Source organism: Lissotriton helveticus, chromosome 8, assembly GCF_964261635.1.
Source record: "Lissotriton helveticus chromosome 8, aLisHel1.1, whole genome shotgun sequence".
NCBI classification, from domain to species: Eukaryota; Metazoa; Chordata; class Amphibia; order Caudata; family Salamandridae; genus Lissotriton; species Lissotriton helveticus.
Window position 1 is genome coordinate 453,564,831 of NC_136069.1, and position 17,000 is coordinate 453,581,830.

Sequence of the window (17,000 nt, forward strand, 5' to 3'; positions counted from 1 at the left end):
TCAGCGATACAGTTCTCTTCCTGTCTCAATGATCTGGCCTCATGGATGTCAAACAACTGCCTAAAATTGTATCTAGGTCAAACAGCAACCCTCGTATTTGATCACTCAAAACACGTTTTGGATTCTGAGGGCAGGTCCTCTTCCACTAGGATTGGTGCTTTCCAACCCCGATTGTCACCCTGTCTCAGCCCTCGGGGCCAATTCACACATAATGACAGAGATATTCAGCTCCATGGCAGTAGCAGTCGGTTGTGGGAGTGCTGCCGGGTGGTGACGTGGGGCGGGGGAGAGGCAGGGTGGGGGATAATAAACTACGGAATACGGCCAAATACAGGTAAGTAAACATATAAATAAATAAAATGAATTTCGTTGCATGCACTGCATCACCAAATGCAATGCAGTCTGTGCAACACAATTCGTTTTATTTATTTATATGTTTACTTACCTGTATTTGGCCGTATTCCGTAGTTTACTACCCCCCATCCTGCCCCTCCCCCGCCCCACGCCACTGCCCGGCAGCACTCCCACCACCGACTGCACCTGCTTCAGGGTATACTTTTACATGTCCTGCTTTTAAATGCCATGCAACCTGCCTTATGGGAATATAAGGCCTACTTGGGGTGGCTAAGTAATATTAATAAGGAGGGTATATGCCTGTCAAAAGGGGTTGCTTTGACAGGTCGAATTTGCAGTTTAAACCTGCACTGCCAGGTTACTGGTAGCAGGATTGCGGTCATGTTTTGTATTGTCACTTTAAAGGAGGCACAATATGTGCTACATAAAGTCCACTAGTGATATTTATCTTATAGGCCCAGGGTACACTTTATACATATATCAGGGTCTTATAGGTGAGTTTAATGTGTTAATTAGGTGAATAACCAATTGCAACATGTTTTAGGGGTCAGGGAACCTTCACTGGGGACTCGTTAGCAGAGTCCCATTGCACAGAGTTCAAAAGAACAGCAGCATCAGTCCAAAAATAATAGGGGTTATAATGCCAAAAAGAGGAATTTTTTCTACACCCATTGATCATATATGTAATGTTTACACTCATGTTTTTCTAACGGTCCATAAACAGATTTTTTTTACTCTGCAGGTGCTGCACCAATGACATAGAGGCCTCTAAGCTACCAAACAAGGCTGATTATTCCCCACCATCTTAATTTGTTACATGTCCTGCATTTATTGCGCGGGATTCACTGTATTGATTCTGCAGGGGAAACATCCGTTACAACGCAACTTTTACCACGCAGCAGTGCCTTTACGACGCAACTTTTACAACGCAAACCATTACAACGAATTGCGCTGGGGGGCGCTCTAGGATAGGGAATGTGTTTAATGTACTATCCAACACCTTCCCTACTATCCACGGGGACTGGAGTTGGAATAGTAAATTAAACAATTCACTATCCAGCGCCTAAAAGCACTATGCGTTGTAATGGTATGCGTTGTAAAAACAGCGTTGTAAAAGCATGCGATGTAAAAGCATGCGTTGTAATGTCATACATCCATTCTGCAGAGTCCTCCTGCTTATCTTTTTGTCCCTCATAGCAGGCTGCAATGTATCTCTGGGTATGCTTGGTTCCTCAGACAAAACAGGGAAATCTGGCAGTAGTGAAACTGCTGCTCTGAATCAGGATGGCATAGGTGGAGATGGTTTAGTTTGTACATCAGTGGCTTTCTCCATGTCAAAGGGACTCTTGGGGTGCCTTTTGCTCTGTTTCATGCTCTCTCTGTGATGGTAATTCTTTGATGCAAATATATGCCTTTTACCATGCTAAATTAAAAATATCTGTTTTGACTGCAAAAAGTGAATATTTTGATATGATGAAAAGCATGTTGCTTTCTAATATGATGGTGTATTTGATGGTTTTATGACAATAAAAGTTGAATACGTAATTCATTTAAGTGTTCAATCAGGAGTTTGTATAGCACGGTTACTCACAGTGAATGTCTCGAAGCACTGAGGGGAAGGGGTTACTGATCCGTCTGGGCGTGGAGGTTCAGTCGAAGGGCCAGGTCTCGAGATCCTTCTTGAATTGGGTCAGCGACAGTCATTGTCAGAGGAGGAGGGGCAAGGTGTTCCAGGTCTTGGCAGCGAGGTAGGAGAAGGGTCTTCCTCCGGTTCTGATCTTGAGAAGCTGTGGGACGGTGGCCAGGGCAAGTTTGGTGGAACAAAGTTGTCAGAGGGGTACGTGGAATGGGAGGCAATGACTCAGATATACTGGCCCTTCGTCATAGAGAGCTTTATAGGAATGTGTGAGGAGCTTCAAGGTGAACCTCTGTTTGACTGGGAGCCAGTGGATTTCTCAAAGGTGTTGTGTGATGTGGCTGCGTCGGGAGATGTCGAGACCAGTCTGGCTGCGGCATTATGAATGCTCTGTAGTTTCCTGAGATGTTTCTGGGTGACACCGTCTTCTTGTGTATTGCTGTAGTCGAGTCTGCTGGTGATGAGTGCATGGGTGACCGTCTTCTGAAATTCTGCGGAGATCCATCTGGATGTCTTTTGAAGCAGACAGAGCATGTGGAAGCACAATGAGGATAGAGTTGATCTGGTGGCTCATTGTGAATGAGGAGTCCCGGTATGATGGCGAGGTTACGTGCATGTCCGTGGAGGTAGGAGGGGCTGCCTTTAAATGTACTGGGTGGGTTTGAAGTATCAATGCTGGTAAGTCCAACAATGCTTTCTGGCAGGAGTGTTGACTTAATAAGGTCTTCCATCGGAATTGGTGTGGGCTGTGTGCAAGACCCCCCAACTGTTCCTCATGCATCGCAGAGGGTGGTGGTAATCTTCGCCTTGGTTAAGGATCTCTGAATTGACCTCTTTCCACACTTCTTGATGCTGGTATGGGTATTTATTAGGAATAGAAAGACAATATGTCTGGCATACAGGCACCCAGAAAATACCTGTCAAGGAGAGGCTTGGAACACATCTTCATCATACATTCCACAGATGTCATCGTATTCCATGCTCCCCCAGTGACATCACACACATCTCCCCATTTAATTACAAAGTCAAAATCCTACAGTGTATAAATATTCAAGATACATCATGCAAGGTGTACCCAAACCTTACAAAATGTAAATATTCAAAATACCAAATACAGGAGAAAAGATTAATATATATTAGAACATTGGAATGTTGGGAGCTCCATTGCAGACAATGGAGTGCTCCCTGCTTCTACGGGCCGGTAAAGGCCCGCAGAGCAACATTCCAATGTTCTACAAAGGCTTCTCGAAGTTCGAGGGGATTTATATCCCCTCGAGCTTCGAGAACCCTTTGTTTAATTTGTTAGAACATTCTGCCCTCTAGTGGCAGAATGTTCTAATAGCCTTATAGCCCTTCATAGCAGGGCTATACGGCTATTAAAGTCCCGCTGTTTCGTTAAAGTCCCTCGCCTTCGGCTCTGGCCTTTAACGATTCAGCTGGCCTTTAATAGCCGGTATAGCCCGCTACGGCGGGCTATAAGGCTATATTCGAAGCTTCTAATACAAAACTAACTACAACCATCATTTTACCAGTCGAAGTTACCAATACAAATTGACTATAACCATCATATTACTATTATCTTTCCCCCTTTGTACCCCTCCAAAAATGTAAATAAAACATACAAACTAAATACGTAATCATTGGCAGTAACAAAATCATTGTACTCATTTCCATGAAATAATATAATCCTGCAACTTTTTTGGTTTAGTATGAATTTATAAACTTTTTCCATTTGGCATCATATTATTGCTGCTATTTTCAACATTATGTTCCTCAGAATGCTTAATCGTTTCAGGTTTAGTAAACCCTCTGAATTTCTTATTGGGATTCAAACCCACGCGGGACATACTTCACCAATATCCATCTGTTAATTTTACAGCATTTCTGCACAACTCGCAAAATTGCTGAGGTTCCTTACATTATGAAAACCCCTTACTCATTAAAATATGATTCTACACCCATACCCAATCACCATCATTCAGTTTGAATACTTTGTTGCTGGATTCAATATTGACCCTTTTCATATTTATTTCATTAGAAACGTTTTCAACTGTTTTCCGAACATCCTTAACATTGCACCATTCATAAAAAACGTTACCATCCTGAATGGACAAAGTACTGTTGATGCTTTCCTTCCCCCCATTAGTTCAAACGGACTCTTGTTAGTGGCTATATGTAGTGTAGTATGGTAGGACCATAACAAATCCTTGACTGCCTGATGAACACATAAGCTGTTTATGTGTGCTGCTTGTATGCACTCCCCTAACACTTTATTATAGCGTTCAACTTTGCCATTATTTTGTTGGTGATCCAGAGAACTACTTAGGTGCTTAATTCCCCATTTACTCAGAAAGTGTTGCATTTCTGTGGAAAAGAACTGCACTCCATTTCAATTTAAAACATCTCCTGGGAAATATTCTCTTATGAAGATTTTCTTTAAACAATTCAACACACTTCAGGTAGTTGGAACATTCACTGATTCTACGTCAACCCATCTGGACAAGTGATCAATTCTGACAATGAAGTATTTCATGTTATGTGGTAAAATATGAAAACGTCCTAAAAAATCGATTCCTAATCTCTGCCATGCTCTGTTTGGTGACGGAACAAAAAATTCAACCTTCCCTTCACTGATCAACACTTTGTCACTTCTATTGCAGCTCACACCCATTTTAACAAATTCAATTTCCCCATCCATTCTTTGTCACCAAAAATCATCCTGTATTTTCCTCTTAGTAATAGTTTATCCTAAATGACCTGTATGAACTGTTGAAATTGTTCTCTGCCTGAGACATTAACTTGTTACCAGTTTGTTCTTTGCAGTACCTTATCACCCTCAATGGAAAATTCATCCGCTACTTTCAAGAATATTTGAAAATCAGTTGAGAGATTTTTCTCTTTAGGCCATCCTAATTTTATCAAAGTCAATACTTCCTTCAAAATCTCGTCTTTATTTACTGCATTCACCCATTCCTTCTCATCCATACACATCCTACTATCATTAATACTGCCACAAAACACTTTTCAATCTCGGTTTCCCAATCTTGTTCTTCTTTGTCCTCAATTGGTAGACTTTGGATGTGTGCTGCTCTATACAGCACACATACAAAGTGGAAAAGTCTTATACTACATCTAAAGCATAGCATTTTGTACCTTCACTTAAAACCTATGCTTGACATCACACACACCCCCTTGCAAGATGGTGCAAGGGTGTGTCTGTTGGTCATGGCAACCTAAAGTGTGCCAGTGCTGGGAGAGAGGACACCAGTGAAATGTCTAAGAAGATATGATGCATTTCTACTCTTGCACTTTCACACAACACAGTTCAGCATCTTTGGCTGCAGTATTGCATTGCATGACAAGTTGGTATGTCTGCCCTTGAATAGCATCACGTTACTTTGGTTGCACATTCTGGCTTAATATGCACTTCAGGAGAATTAATAGCTAAAGAAAAAAGAAGAATTTAGTATGGCTTTGGTATTGACATTTGCATCTCACTTCAGGTATTGCATCTGATATACCTGCTGGCGCACTATTTATTTCCCACTCTCAATTCTGGAATTAAACTCTATATTTCCTTTGAACTACAAAATGATTAAATTTGACATTGTAATTGTGAACAATACTCTGAGTCATTATATTTTGGTTGCTAAAAGCACTACCTTCAATATTATACAATAACCTTTCATAGTTCTGATTACAGTAAATGTAATGATTGATAACTGTAATATGAAAAGCATTCATTAATACCATGTTGTTCAATTACACAATTCACAATTCACATGTTTATTTCTGATGAATCCCTTATTACCATGCTTGCTCAAAGAACAATATATAATTGATGTCAGATGTGTTCCCACTGGCATTTCTTGTAGAAGCAATGTATATTGCTTGAAGATTTATTTTGAGTTCTCACTTCCAACAGATGCCTCCGTGTGGAACAAGCATTTGCAATGCAACAGGTCTCGCATTTACATGATTTTGAGCTATTGGCATTGTAAACGACAATGCCTTTTATTTATGTTTTGGTTTTTGAAACATAAATAAAACTAAGTCATTTACAATGCCAATAGCTTAAACTCGCGTAAATGCGAGACCAATTACATTGCAAATGCTTGTTCTGTTTGTATCTCTTCCTGGTGTGACTTTACAACCTTTCATTTGCCAAAAAAAATCTGTTTGTATCTTGTATGTAACTCATGTAATCCAAAGTCCTTAAGCAACGCAACTGGTTCTTTTGTAAAGCGCTTTGACACCTTCGGGTAATGTCCGCTCTATATAAAATCGCTTTAAATAAATGAAAATAAATTTCAATTCAGGCAGCTCTAGAACTTGTAGTTCTTGACATCCCACAGTGGGCTTAGACCTAAATGTCCCAGCATGCAAAGTGTGAGACAGGGGTACTGGCTGTCATGGAGCCTCTTGGCAGCTATGACAACAATAAGACAGCGCAGCTTGAGGCTTTTCTTAAAAAGTGGACATGAGCAGGGTCTGCGCGAAGGACACACGCAGCTCTAGCATGATGTCCCAATTGCGCTTGTTGCTTAGAGGTCGCAGTCGTCGGCTTCTAGCCGCTGTCTGGCACCGTCCCTGCTCTGGGCCCTCAGGCCGGCGTGTACACAGCGCACAGACACCCACGTCGTGCACACATACACGCACAGACTGACTTTTCCTGCTGTCCCGGCAGAGGAGACCCCGGGGTTGCTGGGTGTGGGCCAGGGGCCTCCCCGGAGCAGGGCTCCGCGAGCTGACTCCTGTGAGACCGCTGTGCCTCCTGCCCTCCCCTCCCGAAGCAGCTCCTAATTGAAGTCACGAAGTGTACTGATACCCGCTCTCCCCACCCCTCCCTCCCTGCCCGCAGCATCCTTCGCCGGATCCGGCTTCCTCCTCCCCAATTCGCACACAGCCCCCCACCAAAGCTTACACAAACAAGTACAGTGCAGGTTGGAAATCGTAGTTCTAGCCAATAAAAAACTAGGAGAAAAAAAAGCCTCACAAAATACATGCAGATTACGGAGACATAAAAAGCACGTCAACCAGAAAAAGATGGGCAGACATAGTAGGCGATTGGGGCAGAGAGCGAGGACAGCAAGAGAGAAAAGGCACATTGCCTCAGGAGTGATGTGTGCGGAGACCACTGCCGCCTTCCATGGGGCGGGACTTCCGTCTTCGGAAGCCCGCGCACGCGCCCACGGAGAGAAGCAGTGCTGGTGACGCGGGGCTCCCATGCCCGAGGGAGAGCCCCGCGGAGGCTGCAAGAGTTTAGAATGGCGGTAAATGGGGCGTGGGGGGGAGGGCGCTTGTATGTATGTGGCGGTGGCGGCGGCCGGGGGGGGAGGGGGAGGGGGCACTTGTATGTATGCGGTGGCTGCGGCGGCGGTCTCTGTATGTGTGTGTGTGCGTGCGTGTGTGTAGGTGCGCTCCTGTGTGTGTGCGGCGGGGGGTGCCGGTGAGTGGGGGGAAGTAGGAGGGTGCGCACGCATGTGTGTGTGTGTGTGTGCCTTCCTGCCTGCATGTGCATGTGTGTGTTCAGGAAATCTGTGGCAGGGGACGTGCACGGCGCCGGGCTGGGCGTGCGCGGCCACGAGGTCAAATCTCTGCCTCAAAAAGCGCATGGCAGTCTGCTGTCCACATTCCCCCAAAAGTAGCAACATAAGTTGTCTCGCATAGACAGCAAAAGCTTTGCTTTTGCTTTCGTCTAGCGAGACCTAAAAAACAGAGAAATAGAGCTTGTAACCCTGGTGTAAGATTCTTTCTGAAAACTAGCAATATGCGAATATTATTTCATGATATCATTGGTAAACTCCATGGGGCATATTATCAAGAACGGCGTTAAAATTATCGCCGCTTTAGCGGCAGGAAACTGCCGCTAAAGAGGCGATAATGGGCTTGATAATATGCCCTTGATAATTCAAATAGAAGCCCATGTTCACAGCAGAACATGGGCTTCTATGGGAATTCACAAGGGCATATTATCAAACCCATTATCGCCGCTTTAGCAGCAGTTTCCTGCCTCTAAAGCGGCAATAATTTTAACGCCGATTCTTGATAATATGCCCCTTCTTTGAAACTAGCAAAGTGCAAAATATGAGTTAGTAAACCTAATGGACAAATCCTAGGAATATAACCGGGGGCATATTAACAAGCGGCAGCGAAAATTATCGCTGACCGCTGTTAGCGTTAAAAAATATATCGCTGGCTTTCCCTGGCGATAATCGCCATGGTAGCGCAGTATTATCTACACTGAAAGCCATGGCAATAAAAAAAACAGGATAGCAGGAATATCACCATTTTACATTGAATAACGCTGGATTTCCAGCGATATTTAATGAAAAACTGCGATAACCTTGGTGATAGTGACTGTGGTTGCAGTCACATAATCCACCTCCCATTACAGGTATGCCTAAGTATGAAAATTAGCAGACTTTAAAAAGCAGCGTTAACCGTGGTTAGCGCTGCTTTTTTTATCTCTAAGAGGGTTAGCGTAGAGCTTGATAATAGGAGAAATGTCGCTTAGCGACATTTCTCCTATTATTTTGCTCATTAGAGATGCAAAGGGAAGCGTAGAGGAAAAGGGTGCTAACATACGATTTTGCATGTTAACACCCTGTTGTTGATACTGACATAATTTTATCTCTGCTTTTTTGGCTTTTAACGCCAAAAAAGTGGAGATAAATCCCTTGGGCATATGCCCCCAAGTGCAAATCTATTTCCTTATTTCGGTGTTATGCAACAGTGTTATGCGAGAAAACTTCTCTGGTTGCAAGATGCCTTTCAAAGACTTCTCAGAATCACTGATTCAGATTACAAGGATTCAAATTTCCAACCTACAATTCTTGTCTGCAGCAACAATGTATCACACTTGCCAAACAATAATGCTATGCTCTATGAGCAACATAAGTCTAAGCATTCAAGATGGCTGCCACCATTTTCCAGTCCCATGAGAGCCTCGTGACTCCATGGGACATTTAGACCTTCTCCGTTTTTTAGGGCTCGCCTGCGTTGCAGCGCGAAGTGCGCTGCCGCTGGCGAGCCTTATTGTCGCTGTGAAGGCCTCCCAAGTGGCACAGACCGGTGCACGAGCAGACACCGGCCTGTGAACGCGCGGGAACGCTAACGTGCACGCTCACCGCGTCACGCTCCTGTCCTCCCGCGTCTCTTCCAAGGCGCGCTCCAGGCCGACTTGTTTTCTTTATAGTTGCTTGCCGCCCCCTTCCGGATCATGTAATGTTAATGCCGTCCGTCGCAGCTTATTGTGATTGCTTCCGCTCCATGTTATAGGCCCTTCCCCCACCCTCTTAACGCAAATGCAGCGTTTCTATTCATCATACCGCTATACTTGAAGACCGCGACTCATTGTTAAACGATACGGTAAATGCCACATCTTGAAATTGTCGTGTTTAGGGATGCAGTGGAAGGGTTAATAGAAGCACAGCAAGCTTGTTCCAGTACACTAGCCCATATAAGGCTCGACCTCTTGGTTACTGGCGTCCCTGAATTCACTCAGAAACGCCATTTAAGTGCGCGAGAAGGTGAGTGCTGCGCGCAGCAGCCCCTGGTGAGGGGAGAGGGGTGCGAGACACCGGCGATGCTGCGGCCCTGTTGCTTGCTCTGCCCTCCAAGACTCATTTCCCCTGCCTGCTCTTGCGGGAGGAGGGAGAGCAGGAGCGGGCCACCCCCAGCCTGTGCCCACTGCCTACTTCCCATTCTCAATTGCTAAAACCTTTCGCATTAGGGCCTTCTTCCCTTGTCCCCCTGTAAATATCCCCCAGGAGACTCCCATTCCCACCCCTCTCAAGGACAGCCCTTTCTCCTAATGACATGGTAAAACCCTGCATATTCTTCATCCCTCCTGGACGTCCTCACATAAACACATCTGAACTCCTCTCACTGCCGGTGCAACCACTTTAAATAAAACGCTTACTTTACTCCCGTTTACCTCAAATCTGCGTGCTTAATCAGTCTAACTTGTGTCACTTATAATTGGCTTCTTTTATATCTAGCGTAATAGACCCAGTTGGGCATCAAGAGCGCTAAATAAAACCCTCTGTGTGCTTGTTTGAAACTTCTTTTGTATATACATTGTCATTATGCTCTACTCACCACGTGTTCCGTTGTTTCAGCTGGTACGACTCTGGGTTTCCACCTACCCTACAATGCCCATGATGTACTTGGGGCTCGCAGTCTATTCCCCGGGCGTCATTGCCAAGTACAACAGGCAATATACAGATTAGACATTTTAGCTGCAAGCTGTTATTTTTTAAGCGTGTTTCAGCCGTTCGTTGTTAGTCTTTTGCCCTCGATTTAGAGAATAAACTTACTAACTGCCAAACTAAATCAAAATAATAAAACGTTCCCACCTCTGCATTCACATATGAAATGTTTTCTTGGAGATTAATACATGCTTTGTTCATATATCCATTCAAACTAGCCTGTGTAGAAAAGCATATATTTCTGTTTTAATTATGAATTTGGCCCATAGCCATTAAAATGCAGCAACTGCAACACTGATTGGGGACTCACAAAAACGATAAGCCTCGTGACTGGCCGCTGGCCTTGAAATATCTTTGTGGTCACAAAAGAGTCCGCCACAAGAGACATTGCCAACGTGTGGCTGACTGTCTTTTTCAGTGGCCTCGACGGTTAGGGAAACCTGTTTTCATCCAGGGTCATATGTGTGATATATGCTGACCATGGGTAGCTTAGTTGTTTAGCTACTTGCTGCACACAAGTGCTTGTTTTTTCTTGTGGCCGTTCCGCACGCAGGGTTTGACAATGTTTATCCTAACTGGCAAACCAGTATTTACACTTAAGGAAATATCTCGAAAGACGTGCTTATTCTGGGATGCTCTCCTTTGCACAGCCCAGGTGATTAAAGGATAAGGAAAAATAGGCAACTGTTAGCAACCTCATGAGAAATGGTACTTGTGTATAACAGTTGAATACAATCAGAAAAATAATACAAATGACATCAACACAGTGCATACAAATATGTTACATTTTTATGGCTGCAGTCCTTGCAAATAAAGTAAAGCAACAAAATATTATTCATTTGTTTATTCTCGTTCACAAAATTCCTCTGTTTTCCATCTGCAAAATGATACACAGAAAAATGATGTGATCAGGGAAGGCCCTCTAGCACCTAATTCACAGATATAGAGACTCTTCACTGTGCAGAGTGCACTGGTTCCAGCAGTACAGAAGCATGCAGAGTGTGAGTATGCAGGGTGAGCAGAGTGTGAGTATGCAGGGTGAGCAGAGTGTGAGTATGCAGGGGGAGCAGAGTGTGAGTATGCAGGGTGAGCAGAGTGTGAGTATGCAGGGTGAGCAGAGTTTGAGTATGCAGGGTGACCAGAGTGTGAGTATGCAGGGTGAGCAGAGTGTGAGTATGCAGGGTGAGCAGAGTGTGAGTATGCAGGGTGAGCAGAGTGTGAGTATGCAGGGTGAGCAGAGTGTGCATATGCAGGGTGAGCAGTATGTGAGTGTGCAGGCTAAGCAGTGTGTGCATATGTAGGGTGAGCAGTATGTGGATGTCCAGGGCCAGCAGTGTGTGAGTGTGCAGGGTGAGCAGAGTGTGCGTATGCAGGGTGAGCAGTATGTGAGTATGCAGGGAGATCAGTATGTGGGTGTCCAGGGCCAGTATGTGGGTGTCCAGGGCCAGCAGTGTGTGAGTGTGCAGGGTGAGCAGTGTGTGAGTATGCAGGGTGAGCAGTACGTAGGTGTCCAGGGCCAGCAGTGTGTGTGTGCAGGGTGAGCAGTGTTTCAATATGCAGGGTAATCAGTATATGAGTATGCAGCTTTTCACCAAGCTCACACACACCACCAGCCATCACTGCATGCTTTCACCAGGGGCACACACACACCACCAACCATCAGTGCACACTTTCACCAGGCATACACACACCACCAGCTGTCAGTGCACGCTTTCACCAGGCATACACCACCACCCGTCAGTGCACACCAACAGCCATCACTACACACATCAATTGTTAACGAATCCACAACTAACTATTGTACAAATATCAGTATTGCAAACTTTACTTTTAAACATAATCATCTACTGCTCAGCATGCTACCATTGCTACTATTCCAATCCAAACCACATAATTCCATTACACACTACATACATACACTCCATAACACATGGTGAAAAGACATTGCCATTTACAATGCCATTTCCTCTAACTCAAATCCGATACCTATTGCATTTTTTTAAATACTTTGAGCCATGTTGCAAAGCAGCTCAACTGCTGTACAGCATGTTAAAAAAAACATCGACAAAGTCAATAGATTTTCACATAAGCTAAACCAATTCTTGTTTTATTACGTTTTAGGGCGTGGTTGAACAGTTTTTAAAAGTGTTTATGCCACTATCTGTTTGAGCTCGCGTTCATTGCCTTCCAAAGTGCTGATCTTGGTGGTTGCATCAGACTAATCTCTCTTCCATGTCCTCTTCATTTGGTGCCACATATGAGCTGATATGCACACACAGAACAACGTATTTTTCTTATGAGCCTTGTCACACCCAGGCAAGAAAGCATATTAAGAATTAATCATTTGAGGACTGAATATTCATATTGCTGTTTGGAGAGCCCAGAGGACTGATCCGCCTATCACTTCAAACACCAGCCAGCGTGTGCTTCACTCTCCGGTACCCGAAGATGATAGATGTATACCCAGGCCACGGGGAGAGCTTGGAGATGTTGCAACTGCAATGTTCTCTCCCAAAGCTCACCTCTCCACCCCCTAAGGCATCATTGGAGCCACTTTACATCTTACAGTGGCTCTGGTCCCACTATGGTACTACCCTGAATAATTTCTGCCAGTATAACCCCCAGCATTGGCATTGCCTAGGTCACTGGGTAGGGCTGATTGGAAGTACCGCAGCAGATACCAGCTGCATATGGGTGAGCGCGTATATACCACTCAAAAGGGTGGGTGGTGGGATGTGGGTGGGCAGTCCCCTCAGCTCATGCTGCGCTAGTTGATTATGTCGATTCTAGGCAGTCACAACGCTTCTTCCCATATTTACAATTCGTGGCCTGATGCTTCAATGAGCACATGGCGGCTAGGAACGACTCAGTAGGTGGAAAAAGACGGCACAAAGCGGGAGTGGAATGTAGTGGCTATCTGGAACCTCAGCAGACCATGCCCACCTTTCTTCAACTAATAATGCACTCTAATTGGTAATGCGTACAGCAAATACACCATAACATAAATTAGAATAACATATAAATCATATGTGCATGCTTGGCATCTGACCTGTTCTCATTGATGGATTCTGCTGAATGGGCTAAAGCTATAAAGGTTTTTTAACTTCTGGCAGCATATTTTATGCCAAAGATTAAGTCAAAACCCAGATGTCATTTGAAGCTAGAGCAACATTCTACACCTACATCAATTAATTCGATAAAGAGACTTTCGGTCCTTGCATTGACTTCAGAGTAATGACTAATGACTACCTGGGCATCTGTGACTGAAGTGGATGGTTTGTATATGTACCTTTTTGCCTAATGCATCTCCATAGTTTGAAAATGTATTTCAGAGACTGTTCATTATTTTGTATACAAATTAAAAACAAAGTACTTGTCCCGAGAGTCTTTTTAGGAGTCTGCTGTTGTGTCCACTGCAATCTCAGGTGTCACATCTGTGTGTTTATTTTCCTTTCTCTATGATTTTGTCCCTGTTTAGGTCTCGCTGAGCCAACATGCATACGTTGCTCTGCGAGAGTATAGTCCGGGACTTTCAAAAGTGCTCCCAAAGGCTGCAGGCGGATGAGGTACAGTGCATGTGCGCCGGGCGCGCGCATCTTTTGTCAGCCTGCAGCCTTTGGGAGCACTTTCTCGGCTGCTTTGATGTTCTCAGTGAGCCACGTGGCCAATGAGAACACCAAAGCGGCTGCAAAAGTGCTCACCATTTGCCACCCCCTCCCTTATCCCACTTCCTGCTTGTTCCCCCTTAATGTTGTTGCCTTTAGTTTTTTTGTATTTACCTGTAAAAATAAAAAAAGAAATTGTTTGATCTCTTCATGGTTTTGTTTCTAAACTCTATCTATCCATCTATCGGACTCACTCTATCGTCCTCACTCTAGCTACCTATCTATAGATCGCCCTCACTCTATCTATCGCCCTCACTCTATCGATCTATCGCCCTCACTCTATCTGTCTATCTATCGCCATCACTCTATCTATCTATCTGTCTATCTATCGCACTCACTCTATCCATCTATCGCCCTCACTATCTATCTATCTATTGCCCTCCCTCTATCTATCGCCCTCCCTCTATTTATCTATCGCCCTCCCTCTATCTATCTATCGCCCTCCCTCTATCTATCTATCGCCCTCCCTCTATCTATCGCCCGCCCTCTATCCATCTATCGCCCTCACTCTATCTAGCTATCTATCGCACTCACTCTATCTATTGCACCACCACAGCATCACTCAGGGGCACCATAACGTCACTATGCGCTACCACAGCATCTCTGAACGCCACAGCATCACTCGTCGCCACCACAACATCACTCAGCGCCACCACAGGATTAATCTGCAACCATTCAACAACAACTGGTTCAAATATGTTCTCTAAATGTTTCAAGCTTTATTACAAATGTCACAAAAAGATGTTAATATTTCACTTCTGTTCTTGGATTTTCTTCACAATAAAATACACTGAACATAATCTTCACTAAAGTTATTTACAAAAGTTTAAGCTATTGCCATTATAAATTACAATAACTTTTATTTAAGTATTAATTATTTAAAAAATTAAGTCATTGTTATTTGTAATATCAATACATCTAAGTCACGTAAATACAACACATATTGCATTACAAATGCTATAGGTGTCACATTTGCGAAAGTTAAAACTATTGGCATTGTAAATGACAAAGCTATTAATTTAGCTATTTTCAAAACCAACACATAAATAAAAACTTTGTCATTTACAATACCAATAGCTCAAACTTTCCTAATGCGAGACCTATTGCATTGCAAATGCTTGTTCTTAGAAGTTTAGCATAGTACATCTGTCTGGGACTTTAGGCTTCAGTTTATGCAGTGCTCACAACATGCGCACCACTCCATCATCTTCTTTTTCTGAAAACATGCATGCTGATGTGACTCGGAGAATCAGGTCACATGGGACAACCGCTCAGGGGTACACTAGCCGCACACATCATTTTGACACAGGCATAGAAAAAAATGTAAACTGATTTTTTAAACAATTTTGTGTCCTTGTCTTTACGGAATGTATTTGGCTTTTTTACATTGGTTTGGAAATTGTATTGCATTATTTTCTTGAATTTAATGTTGTTCTGTACTGCTTGAACATAACACATTTCTCTGTAAATCATCTCCGAATAATTTTTATTCCATCTTTACTGGTTCTGTTTTAATCCGAATTTATTTAATCCGGTTCTCTGCAGATTCCATTAGAATGCTAAACAAGCTTTGTGTTCTTTCTCAAAGTTTTCTTTCCATTGAATTACAGTTATAGCTTAAACATAAATCTTCATTTAGGTTGAAAAGGGCAATGAATAACAACCCAGCTTCGGTTAAGGTAGGGTTTCCCTTATGTATCACCTCGATCTCCCATTCTACTTAAGTTCACTGTGATCCATTCAGCCAAATAATTTTTTTCAATTCTTTGATTGCAAGAGTGTGAGATAAGTTGTCTTTATTATATTATTTTTTAGGTCTTATTTGCAAATACTTAAGTTGCATAGTTGTGAGAGATATTATAGAAAGTGCCAGAGCTCACATCTGTAGGAAACGTTTTGTAATCTCTCTGGTTCATGAGGGCTGTACATTTCACAATAAAATATCAAATGAATATCAAAAGCCTTCACCTGGACACACAGAAGTAGATTTATCTACGTTTTGCCCTGAGTTTGTATCACCAAAGTGGCAGAAAACAGCGCAAATTGTTTATTTGGGATTTATTTTCAGCGCAAAACAAGGCTGAGCCTTGTTTGCTGTACTATTCCTCCATGGGTGGTACATAGGCATTCCCATTCAACCACCCATCAATTTTTTTAATAGTAGTTGTATCTACTAAAATCATAGACAGGACTTTCTGCAAAAAAATAGCACCTTTTTGAGGTAGGTGATAAAAAGGAGAAACATTTTTATTTCTTCAAACTTATCCAACTTTTCATATGTGCCACCCTGTACAGCACACGTAAAAGTGGGAAAAGTTTTAAAGTTTGTCAAAGCCTAGTATTTTGAACTGAAAGGGCACCTAACTGAGAATGCATTTTGGCTATAGAATAGCGACTACATTATAATATGCACCTAGAGGTGGGCAAATCACTGAACGTTCATGGCAGGCTCAAGCCTGAAGCCAGGCTCTGGCTCAACTTGCGATCCCATTGAAACCTTGAGCCCCTCACGAACCGAGGTTACATGTGGCTTCTGCCGGCCTCCCTCGCTCTACCCTTGTGTACAAAGAGGTAACAACAAACCAATCATATTTGAGGTAAAAAGTAGAAACAAATAGATACTCATTTAGTGGCTGATTTGTATGAAGTGAAACCAGAAAGCCTGGAGTAGTCAAATCAAAGTCAAAGATACTTTATTCGACAGCTAAGAGTCATAAAAGCACAGTTCAATGAAAGATGTTGGTACATAAAACCTTAAAGCACATTAAAGATGATATTCTAAAAATGCTTATGCAAAACAGATAAAAAGGTATCCCAATTTACAATTTCATCTAATCATCTATAGGTATAAAAACAGAGCAGCAGTATAAGGTACAAACAGGCAATTAATATATGACCTGAGTGTATTAAATCTGTCTCACAAAATACACATTAAATAACCGAACACACTGATTCTAGTGCCGGCAAACGTTTCCTGTATCTAATGGCCGCTATTAAAAAAAACGGCAAACAGTGAGTGAGGATAGCATTTGAAGATAAGTCAAAACTGGCCTCACTTGGACAAACTGGCGGTCTTTAAGCAGTGGTAGAATATGGGACCTGCGCTGCAGATCGTAAAAGGTGCAGAAAAAC